At 48.5% G+C, this 13,744-nt stretch overlaps 1 long non-coding RNA gene across 2 annotated transcripts; it reads left to right on the top strand.

Annotated features, from left to right (window-relative positions):
- Window positions 1-2,637: 2,637 nt before the first annotated feature.
- On the top strand, window positions 2,638-13,084 carry LOC116547802. Of its 2 annotated transcripts, none has more exons than XR_004267186.1 (3): window positions 2,638-3,268; window positions 4,951-5,034; window positions 12,668-13,084. It is a non-coding gene; the product is annotated as an uncharacterized LOC116547802 (long non-coding RNA). The 2 variants fall into 2 exon arrangements; XR_004267184.1 differs by having other exon boundaries at window positions 12,673-13,084.
- Window positions 13,085-13,744: the final 660 nt, after the last annotated feature.

Below are 13,744 nucleotides of genomic sequence, written 5' to 3' on the forward strand. Positions count from 1 at the left end.
TCATGAAAGATAATTAGGAAACAGGTCAGGTAAAGGGTAGTAGGCACTTTAGGGGCTCCAGAGGACAGGTTTTATTTAAAGAGCTGCGGAGAGCAGCTGATATGGTTTAAGGAGAATTTCAGTATTGGATTTCAGCTTTAGGAAACAACGAACATAACTATCTCATTAGTAGCTATACTGACGAGAGGGAAAGACCGAAGACAGGAAAACTAGGATGACAGCTGATGCAACAATTTATGCCAGGAATGAGATCCTGAAATAAATGCTGCATAACAGTGCCGAACACCAAGGCTGTGTGGTCAGCAAGAGCTAGGGGCCTATCTGGGCTTTGTCACTCATCAGCCATATGACCTGGAACAAATGACTTAACTTCTCAGTGCCCCTGTTCCTTCCTATTTCCATGGCATTTCTAAAAGAATTAAATGAGGCCATGTGTGCACAGTGCTTAGGACAGTACACGTAGGGGCTCACTAAATCATTGCTGTTATTATGGTTGCCAGGCCTCTGGCAGTGAAAAACAGGTTCTAAGCAATAAGATGATATCAAGAGAATGCTGAGACCGGTTGGATGGAGAGAGAGGCAGGTGAAAGAGAAAGGAGGTAAAGCCGAGATTGGTGGCTCACGCCTGTAATCCCAGCACTTTAGGAGGCCGAGGAGGACAGATCACAGGGTCTTCAACAAGGTCAGTTCTAGACTAGCCTGGCCAACACGGCTAAACATATTTTTAGCCATCTCTACTAAAACTACAGAAATTAGCTGGGCGTGATGGTGGGTGCCTGAAGTCTCAGCTACTCAGGAGGCTGAGACAGGAGAATCCCTTGAACCCAGGAGGCGGAAGGTGTAGTGAGCCCAGATCGTGCCACTGCACTCCAGTCTGGGTGACAGATTGAGACTCCGCCTCCAAAAAAAAAAAAAAAAAAAAAGGAGGTAGAAATGTCTCTCGAATTTCTGTAGAAGAAACAATTTGGGGAGAAAGACAATGAGTCCAGTTTTGGACCTGTGGAGTTGGCGGTGTCTCCGGGCCATCCACATGGAGATGGCAGGTGCTCGCCTGTACTGGCAGACACTGAGAGGGTGAGGATCTGAGCTGGAGGTGGACTGGAGAGCGTGGGGTGGATGAGATCACAGGGCCAAGGTGAGTGCAGAGAATGAAAAGAGGCCCAAGAGAGAGCCCTGAGGGCGGTACGGATGGACCAGAAGGAGCCAGCAAGAAACCAGAGGAAGACAGGATGAAACAACCTAAGAAGAGACTTGGGAGTGCCCCCAGGAAGTTCAACGGAGAGAGAAATCAGAGAAGTGTTAATTCCACTACCTGGAGGCCTATGGCTCACGCCTGTAATCCCAGACCTTTGGGAGGCTGAGGCAGGAGGGTTACTGGAGCTCAGGATTTTGGGACCAGCCTGGGCAACATGGTGAATCCCCAGCTCCAAAGAAACAAAAACAATCAAACACATAGCTGGGCGTGGTGGTGCTCCACTGTACTCCCAGCTACTCAGGAGGTTGAGGTGGGATGATGGCTAGAGCCTTGGAGGGAGATGGAGGTAGCAGTGAGCCAAGATCGCACCACTGCTCTCTAGCCTGGGCAACAGAGAGAGACCCCTTTTTAAAAAAAAAAAAAAAAAAAAAAAAAAAAAGCACTAAATGCTGCAGAACCATCCAAAAAAATCAACTACATGAACATTGGGCTGAGGGGTAAAGAGGTCCTCAGGGACCTTGGCCCCTGCTGGCTGGAGGCTGTGATGGGGCTGGAAGGCAGAGTCTGGTTGGGGGCAGGGGCAGGGGTGGGGGGAAGTAATTAGAACTTGGGATCACGAAGAAAGCTTGTGTGAAGGTGGGGGAGAACTCCGAAGTAGCCAGAGCTAATACGGAGATGAAAAGTGAAGGAAAGTTAGGTGGAAGGGAATGGAGGGCAAGAGACCCAGGAAGGCAAACGCAGGCTTGATGTCCATGGCAGGAACCCCAGCTGGCCCCAGGTCTTTGCCATGTGCCCAGAGTGTGGAAAATTGCCCACTGCGGTGCGGGAAAGCCCAGCTGCCCAGCAGGCATAAACGGAAAATTGGTGAGGAAAGTCTCCAACCTGAGCTTGCATGGACAGAGGGCAAAGAATTCAATGAGGCCAGAAGGAAAGAGAATCGTGGCTCCCATTTACTGAGACTCAGCATGGCCAGGCACCCGGTGCCAAGATGTGGCAACCTGTGAGGTCCTACTTATTTCACCAGTGAGCACCTAAGGCTCCATGAGGTTAAGGAACCGGCCAGCACCAGTGGAACCAGGACCTTCAACCCTGTCTGAGCCTACAGAGGTAACCCTTAGTCACCAAGCACAGCTGTGTAAAGGACAAAGACTGCAGATCTGGCCGGAGAAGACTTGGGGGGTGCAGTCCCAGGGGAGCAGATGGGCCTGAGTGACTTTACAAAGAGAGGGGATGGGCCTAGTGATTTTACATAGAGAGGGGATGGGCCTGAGTGATATTTACAGAGAGAGGGGATGGGCCTGAGTGATTTTACAGAGAGAGGGGATGGGCCTAGTGATTTTACAGAGAGAGGGGATGGGCCTGAGTGATTTTACAAAGGGAGGGGATGGGCCTGAGTGAATTTACTTGCAGATGCAGGTTAGGGGCGCCCCGGCAGAGTCCGACCTCGAGGGATTCACCGTGAGGGTGACAGCGAGGCTGCTCCAGGCAAGCAGGACCTGTGGGGCACCTCCCAGGAGGGGGCAGCAGTGCCCTGCACAAATCCAGCCTGCTTGGCTCTCAGCCTCAGGGCTGAGGTGATGGGAACTGCGGCTTCCCCCGGGAAGGGGCGTCCCTGGGGACCTCTTCCCTGCCAGGGAAACCCGGCCTCTGGGCCTGGGTGAACGTGCCTTCCGGACCATCCAGGCAGGCCTCAGGCGCTGGGGACAGCCTCCCGCCCTCCTCCTGAATCTCTCCTCCATCCTGGCCAGCCCCCACCTACCCCTGGTGAAAGGGAGACCCCAGAACTAGCTCAGGCCCCTCGCCACAGGCCCTCTGGGACTCTGCCACAGTGAGCCCCGCTCGGGAGGCGGAGCTGCAGAGCCCACCCCGCCGCCGCAGCAGGGCCCTCCCCAGGCTGGCCTTGGGGCCCCCAGGACTCAGAGTGTACAAATATATCTCCTACCGCACCTAGGATGCGAGGGGAAAACTGAGGATCGCTATTTTGCTTGGAACTAATCTGATGTCTCTCCTCTGAGCCTCACCCACTAGTTAGTGGGATGGGAGGATACATGAAATGTCCAATCCAGTTAAACTGTGAGCTCACGTTTCAAACCCTACAGATAGTGCTGGGTCTTTAGAAAAAGCTTTGCTCTGTGTCTCTGAGAGCTGCCGCTTGCTCTGTCCCTCACTGCAGAGGCAGGGGTATAGGGACGGGGGGCTTTCTCCGCCATGGAAGCAGGGAAGTGGGTTCCTTGGTCCCATGAAGGTCCCTGGATGTGTACCAGCTGCTGTCTGCTGGTGTTTGGGGAGACGTGCTTTTGTCCTCTGAGGAGGCGGCCTGGGTCATGCTGGACCTCCTGGCCTCCAGTACTGAACGTGTGGCCCGTTCTTCCGGCCCAGGCAGTGCCTCGGGTGGGCTGCAGCCCCAGAGCTCTCCCCATACCCCCCAATGGCTCTCCAGTCTGTTCATCGGAAGGTCCAGCCCTTGGGTGTGTCTCGTAACAGCAAGCCCCTTGGTGGGTCCGCTGGTTCTCAACTCAGCATCTATGCCTTGTGGGACTGAGGGGAGCCCTGGGAAGAAGCCCCCAGGCTGACCACACAGAGCTCTTTTCTGGGGCTGCAGACTGGGTTCTTAGGGGGCAGCTCATGAAGTGGCTTCCTCTCAGAGCCCTGAAGAATGGCATTCATGCCTCTAACACTGTCCCTCTGTGGACCAAGAGATGGGAAAGCCAGGTCTTCCATCAACTCTGTTGATGGCTTGGCTATTCTCAGCCAGTCCACTTCCTTCTCCTTTTTAAAGATTCCCAGGTACAGAAAGAGCATGGGGGGCTTTCCCTTGACTTCTTGCTCTCCACATTTCTTCGTTGAGCCCTGAGGCCTCAGTGACTAGCTTTGGTCCTGAGTTGTGTATTTTGGAAATCCCGAGTTCGGTGCTTTAGGATTCATCTTGAAATACCAAGAAAAGAGGAAGAATAATTTGAAAAATCCCTTCTCAGAACAATGGTCTGGCTCCTCAGGCAGTAACTTTCTGTATAACCTTATTTTGAATGACCGAAGCTAAGCATTGCATGGGTCTCTCTTGGGATTCCTCAAGTTGAATCTGCCCACACAGTTTCCCCTCTCCCCAGCATGTCCCCACTCCTCCCACTATAACCAGATGGATATCAAGGGAGAAACAGGGAAAGTGGGAACCACAAGAAAAAGCATGTTACTGCCTTAAATGGGATCCCCCTGTTAAAAAGCGCTCTGAATGAAGAGACCCCCCCCCTCCCCACACAGGCTTTGTGTGAGCAACAAGGCTGCTTATTCACTCGGGTGCAGGCAGGCTGAGTCCAAAAAGAGAGTCAGCGGAGGGGGAAGGGATAGGAGTTGGTTTTATAGGTTGTAGGGAAGGTAGTAGAAAGTTACAGAAGTTACAGTTTAGGGCAATTTTTTGCAAGCTGGGAGGGGGTCATAGGTTTGCAAGCTGGGAGGGGGCCGTAGGGTGTGGCGTCATGAGGTTGGCCAAGGTCGTAACAAAGTCCAATGGCCTTGTCAGTTGAGGCCGGAATAAGAAACAATAGAAGAATGTCTCACGTTAATTAGGCACCACAGGGGTTGATCATTTCTTCCAGGAACTCATCTGGGGTGTAAGTGCAGGTCACAGAGGTAACCGTGCCATTCATGGTGCTATCAGACTTTACACCCCCTTCCTCTCTCTTGAAGTTTAAAGAACTCTGTTCTCATTGGGTCCAAATCACTTAGCTTTTCTTCTTTCTCTTACTGTTCTGTTAAAGCTCCAGGTATGCAGCTCTGCTCTCATCACTCCCTGGCACACCCCAGTCCACCCTGCAGCCTCGTCTCCAGTCCTGCACCTTCAGGTAAGGACCATGCTTGGTCTCATTCCCCCGATGCACAGCACGTACTTTCCCACCTGCATGCCATTGCCGTGCTCTGCCCCTGCCTAAATTTCCTATCATCCAGCCCTTTTCCAAGGCTTATCTCAGTATCATCTCCTATGAGAAATCTTTCTTGAGTTTACTAAGTCAGATGGGACTTCTCCCTCCTCTAAGGCCTACGCCACTTTGACTCTCTCACATTCTGCCTTGTATTTAGATATGTCTGTATTTATCACCCAGCTAGGCTGGGAATCACTCACTCAGCTACATATCTTCTGTACAGTTGTGGGTTAAATTAAATCAAAATATGAGGCCGGGTGTGATGGGTCAGGCTTGCAATACTAGCGCTTTGGGAGGCCGAAGTGGGTGAATCACCTGAGGTCAGGAGTTCAAGACCAGCCTGGCCAACATGGTGAAATTCCATCTCTACCAAAAAAATTAGCCAGGCGTGGTGGCATGCCCCTGTAATCCCAGCTACTCAGGAGCCTGAAGAAGGAGAATCGCTTGAACCTCTTCCACCAGGGAGGTGGAAGTTTTGCAGTGAGCCGAGATGGTGCCACTGCATTCCAGCCTGGGCTACAGAGTGAAACTCGGTCTCAAAAAATAATAATAACAAAATCAAATATAATTATCAACAGGAATAGCCCTAGATCCAGTTTTCGAGTAGGCCCAAAGCCCAGAGCACATCACTTTTACCCAAATTGAATTTCTTTGGCCTCAGTTTCCTCCTTCGTTAAATAAATGAGTTGGTTTCCATAATGTCTTAGGTCATCTCTGTCTCTGACACGCTATATGATTTCATCCACACTCTTCTGTGGCCTGTGTGTGTGTGCGTATGTAGGGAGGGCTGAGTAACTGGAGCGGAAAGGTGGAGGGGTGGAGCTGACACAAGCTTTAGACTAATACAAACTTGAGACCAAACCCAGGCTCGGGCAACCATCTGCTAGGTAACCTTACACTTTTTTTTTTCTTTTGAGACGGAGTTTTGCTCTTTTGCCCAGGCTGGAGCCGAGTAACCTGATCTTGGCTCACTGCAACCTCTGACTTCCAGTTTCAAGTGATTCTCCTGCCTTAGCCTTCCACATAGCTGGGATTACAGGTATCTGTCACCACACTTGGCTAATTTTTGTATTTTTAGTAGAGATGGGGTTTCACCATGCTGGCCAGTCTGGTCTCAGACTCCTGACCTAATGATCCATGTGCCTCAGCCTCCCAAAGTGCTGGGATTACAGGCGTGAGCCACCACGCCTGGCTAACCTTGCACACTCTTACCTGCTCTGAGTTAAATGGAAAATGAGGATTGTTCACCCACACAGGAAGCATTTCCTCAGTGCCCACTAAGTACACACATTGCGTTGGTTCTCAGGGGATATTGAATAAGTAAGATGTGTCCCTTCTCTGTAGGAGGCCAGAGTTCCTCAGCAAGAGATAAACCTGTACACATAAGTGTCATCACGTGCAGAAGTACAAGATGGGAGAATGTGCCTGGTACAGTGGAGCCCAAAGGAGGGAGAGACTAAATGGATAAACAGATTATAGGGACTGATGTCCCCGGGAATGTGACAGGAAGCTTTCCCTGGAGAAGGGGGACCAGGAGGGAATACTCCTGGAGCTTGTAGGTGGCCGGGGAGAAGCAAACCATGCCAGGCCTGTTCCTGTTATCATGAGAATTCTTTGATCCACCTTGGTGAGGCCTAGGTGTCTTGAATCCTGAATGCATTTCCAGAGAGGTGGTCACAGCTGGCATCCATCCCACGGCTTGGCCTCTGAATCTGTTGATTCTACTCTCAAATCCCAGTGCTTTTCCTCATTGCAGATGAGTCGCCTCCAGTGCCCAAGGCAGCCTCCTCAGCCCAGCCCCTGTGTATCAAGAGTGACCTTTGCCCCAGCTAATCTCCTGGGGAAGAGCAGTGCCTGATATAAGGCAATTATTACCTTAGGAAGTGACCCCTCCCCTATCTGTGCCCTTTACAGGGTCCAGAGGAGAAGTTTTCTGCACAGAACCCACAAGAGTTTCTGCCGAGGGACCATCCGAAAAACAACTCTCGCCGGAGGAAGCTGTTCAAACACCATCCATTTTGACACTTGGCCGGATTAGCAAGCACCTCTTCCCTCAGAGAGTGGGAAAGTTTCCAGAGTTAGTCTGCCGGCAGAAAGGGAGGCTGAGCAAACAGGCATATTGTTTTTTTCATAGCTGTCTCTCTTGTTAATGTTTGCTCAGCCAGCCGTGCATTTTTGGAGTGTTACATAGGCTTAGGCTCAGCCTTCATCAGAGAACAAGTAGGACGAGTGTGGGGGAGGCCACGGGGTCACGGATGACAGATGGGCCTCCACTTAAGCAGGTTAGAAGTTCGGTTGCTCAGGAGGAAGAAGACCCATCTTTGGCTGGGGAGCACAGGGTTGGGTAGAAAGGGGAAGAATGGACATAAGGGAGAGGGCCTCTCTCTTCTGAAGTCCCCTTTAGGAATAAGTCCCTATATCTTAAGCAGTTGTTTTAGTTTTCCCTGAGGAAGTATTAGCAGCCCTGGGTGAATCAAGAAGCCAGAGGCCTGGTGCCGTTCTAAAATAGCAGCGCTGCTACGTTTTCCAACCGAGGATTACTCCTTGGTGAGCCAGAGAGCTTTGGAACATAATTTGGAAGCAAAACCACATTTTTTTCAAAAAAAAATTTTTTTTAAAAATTTACATGCAATGAAGTCAAGTCTTAACTCTTCAGAGGAAGCAGTACAGGGACAGTCATTGGGTCTTTGCTGATGGAACCCATGCTCTGAGTGGAGGGTAAGTTTTTCTTTGGTGAAAGGTCAGTTGAGGTGCCTGTGAGAGGGGAGGGGCAGAGGGCACTGTCTTTTAGAAGGGTTGGTTAGTATGAGGAAAGTACTGATAGCTTGTAGAAAAGGAGAGAAAGTAGAAAGGGAATTCTGTAAATTATCTTTTGCAGCATAACTAACTGCTTCTAAACTATGTGGCTGAAAACACCCATTTTATATGCTCAAGGTTCTGTGGATCAGTGATTAGGTTTGGGCTCAGCTGGGAGGTTCTTCTGTTCATCTCACCTGGGGTGTCATTCTTCTGGCTGCAGTCACTTGACAGCTCAAAATATATATGACCAAATATATATGACCTGAGACTCCCCAGGCCTCCCCAGCCTATGGGAAAGATGTTAGTATGTCTACAGAGCCTAAATGGAAAAACAGTCACCATTTCCAGGTTTTACAACAGAGGGAATGCAGTGACGGATGGGCAGAGGGCCAAAGGGGACAGTGTGATAGCCCAGGATGAGCAATGGCAGGAGGTCACTACTTCCCCGAGATTGGAGAAGCAAATAGAAGACACCAACTAGTAGAGCCCAGGGACCAGGGTGACATGGTACAAGCTGCAGCCATAATGGACCTGTCTGATGGGAGCTAAGACAGAGCCATGGAGGAAGAAGCTACCCAAGACTGAGAGGGAGTGAGAGAAGAAGCCTGACTTCTTCCTTCTTTCCAACCTCTCATCTCCTGTCAGTACCTTCTATGGGCTACACCTGGCCAGAACCCACTACTCTAGGAGCCTCTGAAACACAGCCTGCAAGGGTAACCTCCTGTAATACAGAGTAGGGGCAATTCAAGGAATGGATCTGGGGCAGAGAGGCCCAGGACTAGCCCGTGGAGCACATTCACCGTCATAACCCAAATATTACCCCTGCTTGATCAAGTAAGACCCTTTGTTCCCCACACAGTTCCATTGGTAATTTCTGTGTATCACTGTGAATATTTCTTACAAGCACAAGAAAAACCTTTGAGGTTGACATCCAAAAGCCATTGAGAAGGGTGTCTACCACCCCGAGAATGCTGCTCTGCCCAGGCTGCTGTCTTCTGCCACCCTGAGGCTGAAACCACTGATGTGCCAACGTGGTACTCAACGCTCCCACATCTTCCTTGAGATTGCACCTCATTATCCCACTCAGAAGGAGAGAGATGCCTTTTCCACTCTGCCATTCTTTTTATCACAGTCCCTTATAAAAATAATTCATTTAGCTCCTTCCTACAGCCCCTACTCTGACACTATCTCTGAGACCAGGTCAAGGAGCACTGTCCAAGGCTGACTCCCTATTCCCCCATCTGGGAGCATCTGACCAAACCATTCCCACATCCTCCTTCCACCAGCACGCCTCCCTGCAAATCCACTCCTGGATGTTCATCTCCCCTTTACCAGACACGTCCAGTCATACATGGATAAATCCCTGATGGGTTTGAGCTGGGACCACACACTCAAACACATGCATGCATGCATACATATATGCACACAAATATGTGCTCAGTCATCACTACCACAACCTCTGCCAGAGTGGACAAGAAATGATCAAAAAGGTCACTGATTAAGCACCTTTGCTGTGTCGCATACTTTATACTTAATTCCTTACTTCTGATGAAAACCCTGCAAGTAGGCCTGATTCTCATTTACAGGTGAGAAAATTGAGGTGCATATTTCTGTGACTGGCTCTAGCTTGCACAGCAAAGAAGCAGTAAGATCAAGATGTTAAGTTAGGTCTGTTTAATACCAAAGTCCATATCCTTCCCCTACCATGTTGTCTTTTAACATATATGAACAGCATTTTATTCTTGTCTTGGTGCTATTTCTTATTGCCCTAGAAAGATTGAATAAACTGTTACTTCTAAGCCTTCTTATATCTTTGAGCACCAAAGAGTACCATCTTCTGGTGAGTTGCCCCTAGATTTCAGTTTAGGGACTGTCTAAAAATAATCATAAGCAGTGTGCTGTTTCATGCTTCCATATTGTTTTCCGAAGACTGCTATTGTTATTAGTAGAGGCAGCATACTAGAGGATAGCCCCTGGAGGTGTTATCACCTGGAATCTGGAGGCATTTGAGCATTGCTGTTGAGAACACAAACTTTGGCACTGGGCACAGCCTTAGGAAAGGAATTTTCCTTGTGCACACAAAGCTGCATTGTAGATGGGAGTGTGGGTGACAGCCAGTGCACGACTCATAACCAAGCCAGGCCAACCCCGTAGAATGTTACCAGCAGTATGGAGTTGGAGAAAAGGGAGAGGTTGGGGAAGGCAGAGATTAGCCATTGCAAATGAATGGTCCCTAGAGGTGATGGGTGGTGATTCTCTAATTCTGGTTCAAGGCTTACTGTACTTGAAGGGCAAATGTGAGTAGCAGAGCTGCAGGAAATGAGGAATGCTGTTTCTAGGAAATGAATGTCCTCTTGGCTCTCCCAGTCACTGTCCTTTAAGTCTGATGAGGCTGCCTCATGTTCTCAGAAAACCAGGTCTGTTTTCAATAGCTGGGCCTTCAGCTGCCTTGTTCACCACTTTATCCCTGGTGTCTGTGTATAGTAGGTGCTCAGTAAACACTTGCAGAATGAATGAACAAATCAAAGAGATCAATTTAAGAATCCATTATAAATTTCACCTGCACAAAGTCTTTCTTCTCATGACCATGTCCATACGGTACAAGGCTGCAAATGTCAATGCAATTTTATTTAGAAAACATTTTATAATATTAAGAAAACAATATTACAGAATGATTAGGAATTGAAGGAGAAATAAATACTCATCATCACCGCTTTCCAGAGCAACTATTATTACACCATGTTTCCCTTGACTATTTGGTCAAGTGCTTGTATAATTTTACATGCTTCCATTTAGATGTGCATTTCATTTTGTTTGTTCTGTGTGTGTGTTTTACTGCGGGACATTGTACCATAAGTATCTCCATGTTGCAACCTAATCTACATAATCGTTTTACATTACCTCATTGCATAGCCTTAAAGTGAAGCCTTCACAAATTCAACTCCTGCATCATCTCTGTTTCTCTTCCAAGGACTCTCAGCAGTGCTGGAACATGCGGGAACTTCTGCCATCTTTTAAACACAACTCTCTTTCCGTACATTTCTTCTGCTTCTGTTCACAGCAGAACTTCTCTCAACTGTTGTCTATCTCCCATTCATGGCCTTCCCTGCTCTTCTCCTCCCCTTCTCTCTTGAACTTATTCCATGCAGGTATTTGTCCTAACCACTTCACAAATTACTCTTGTCAAGGTCCCCAGTGATTTTAATGATGCTAAACCCAATGGCCAGTTTTTAGATGTCATCTTACTTGACCCATCAATAGCATTTAACATCATCCCTCACTCCCTCCTCCTTGATCCCTTTCTTCTCTTGAATTCCAAGAAAACTCAGGTGTTCTTGGTTTCTTCTTCTTATATCCTTGAATGCTCCCTCTCAGTCTCCTCAAACTCCAGATGTTGGCATTTTCCAGTGTTGAGTCCAAGAGCTCGTCTTTCCTCTGTTCACATTTCCCTCCTTTGAGATCTTATCCATGTTCTGGCTATCTCTGTGCCTCCAAAGACTTTCCATTCCCTGTCTGCACCCAGACCTTTCCTCTGAACTGTGGACTCTTATGCCAGCTGTCCACTCAGTGTGACAACCTGGCACTAATAGGCATCACAACCTTCATGTGTCCAAAAATGAAACTCCAGGGTGAGCATAATGGTGCATACCTGTAATCCTAAGGTTTGGGAGGCCAAGGCAGAAAGATCACTTGAGGCCAGGAGTTGGAAACCAGCCTGGACATCATAGCAAAGCCCTATCTCTACAAAAAAATACACAGCCAGCCATGGTGGTTCATGCCTATAGTCCTGGCTACTTGGGAAGCTGAAGTGGGAGGATCACTTGAGCCCAGAAGGTTGAGGCTGCAGTGAGCAGTGATTACATCACTGCCCTCCAGCCCAGGTGACAGAAAGAGACCATGTCTCTAAGTTCTAAAAATAATGAAAACCAAAAAGAAAGAAACTCCTGATTCTTCACTCTAACCTTGTCCCATAGTCTTCTCTAGCTCAGGAAGTGGAAATTCTGTCTTTCCCGGTTGCCCAGACAAAAGCCTTGTTATGTTGATTCTTCCCTTTCTTTCCCACAGATCTATTGATTTGTCAATGAATCCAATGGCTCTTTCTAAAAATATATGTAAAATCCAATCATTTCTCACCCCTTTCCCTGGTCAAAGCCACCACCTATCCCACCTGAATTGCTTCAAGAGCATCCTAATGTCATCTTGCTTTGTCCCCCATAGGTTATTCTCAAGGCAGCAGCCAGAGGGCATGGCTATTAACCTCTGTCACATTTCGTCATTTCTCTGTGCAAAAGGTTCCAGCGGCATCCCATCACACATGGAATGAAGCCACTGTCACACACAGAAGGAAATCATTGTCCCCGCCATGGTCTGCAGGTCTCCACATCCAGCACCCCATAACTAGATTTCATAGACCTCTCTGCTCCCCTCCAAGGTCTCTCCACTGCCCGCAAACATTCTGCTTCGACCACAGGACCTTGACATTTGCTGATTTCTCTACTTGGAATGTTCTTTCTAAAGATGTATGGGCTTTACGGTCTTTTGGGTATTTGTGCAAATGCGAGGCCTTCCCTGACTGTCCTAGTGAAAACTGCAGCCCAGTCCCTGGCTTCCAATTCTCCTGGTTCACCTTGTGCGTCTCCACATGAGCTACTGTATAATTTACTTATTTGCTTTTGTATCATGGGCCCCTCACCAGGGCAGTAACTTGTATTCTTTTTTTTTTTTCTTTGTCCACTGCTTTCTACCCAATGCCTAGAACAGTGTCTGACGTGCAATGTTTGTTGTATGAATTGGTCTGGGATCTGGTGACTGAGAGTTGAAAGTCTCACCCACGTGACAGGAGAAGGCAGAGCACCATGAAAGGAGCATGGGCTGCCCCTGTGCCTCACCTGCTGGTTCATCAAACAGCATCAAAGGACACGTCTTTGAGCGCCACGCGGGGGAAGAATGTTTGACATCCCTGAACTCTTGCTACCTGGCAGAGGGCCTGCAGCATGGTCATTACTTAATAAATATTTAAGTTCATTAGAACACAAGAAAAGGGCTCCTGAAAATAGTCTGGAAGCGCTCAGGACCCGCTTTATCTCTTTCCCAGTTTTGCTTTGGGCCAGCTGTGTGCTAAATTTATTCGCTTATTTACTCAGCCAGTCAATAAATGCAGCTTTGTAAATCATGTGATTGTTGTTATTATTGTAAACAGTGTTTCCCAAAAAGAAAGTGGAAAGGGCAATTCCTCTCAAGCTTTCCCTAAGAGTTTCTGTTCCAAGTCGAAACTTCAAGGCCCCCATGCAATCAGCACAAATCCCAAATGCACTGTCTGGCCAAGTGCATGGGGTTTTTAGCTTACCACCTCCTCCAGAAGTTTGGAGAACATTTCCCTGAAGAAAACCCTACCTCATCCCATGCATTGGTGGCTGCTCACGGCCCAGGGCAGATGTGTGGTCACTCACAGTTAAGTGGGTGCAGGCCAGTTAGTGGACAGACAACATGAAGTATGCACAAATGACCCAACAAGCCAACAGATTGGTGCGATGGCTGTGTCCACCCCTGTCGCTTGCTTTTTTCTTCACTTCCTAGCACTCCCTCATAGTTGCACTATTATAATCCATGCTTTATACAACCAACAGCAAGAGAGTGACTGAAAAGCTCATCCCGCCCACCAGTGAGTGCGTTGCCCTTCATGGTTGTATTAGTCTGTTCTCACACTGCTGATAAAGACATACCTGAGGCTGGACATGATAGCCCATGCCTGTAATTACAGCACTTTGGGAGGCCGAGGTGGGTGGATTACCTGAGGTCAGGAGTTCAAAACCAGCCTGATCAATATGGAGAA

Source organism: Sapajus apella, unplaced genomic scaffold, assembly GCF_009761245.1.
Source record: "Sapajus apella isolate SASKATOON/1434 unplaced genomic scaffold, GSC_monkey_1.0 scaffold5, whole genome shotgun sequence".
In the NCBI taxonomy this organism is placed as follows: Eukaryota; Metazoa; Chordata; class Mammalia; order Primates; family Cebidae; genus Sapajus; species Sapajus apella.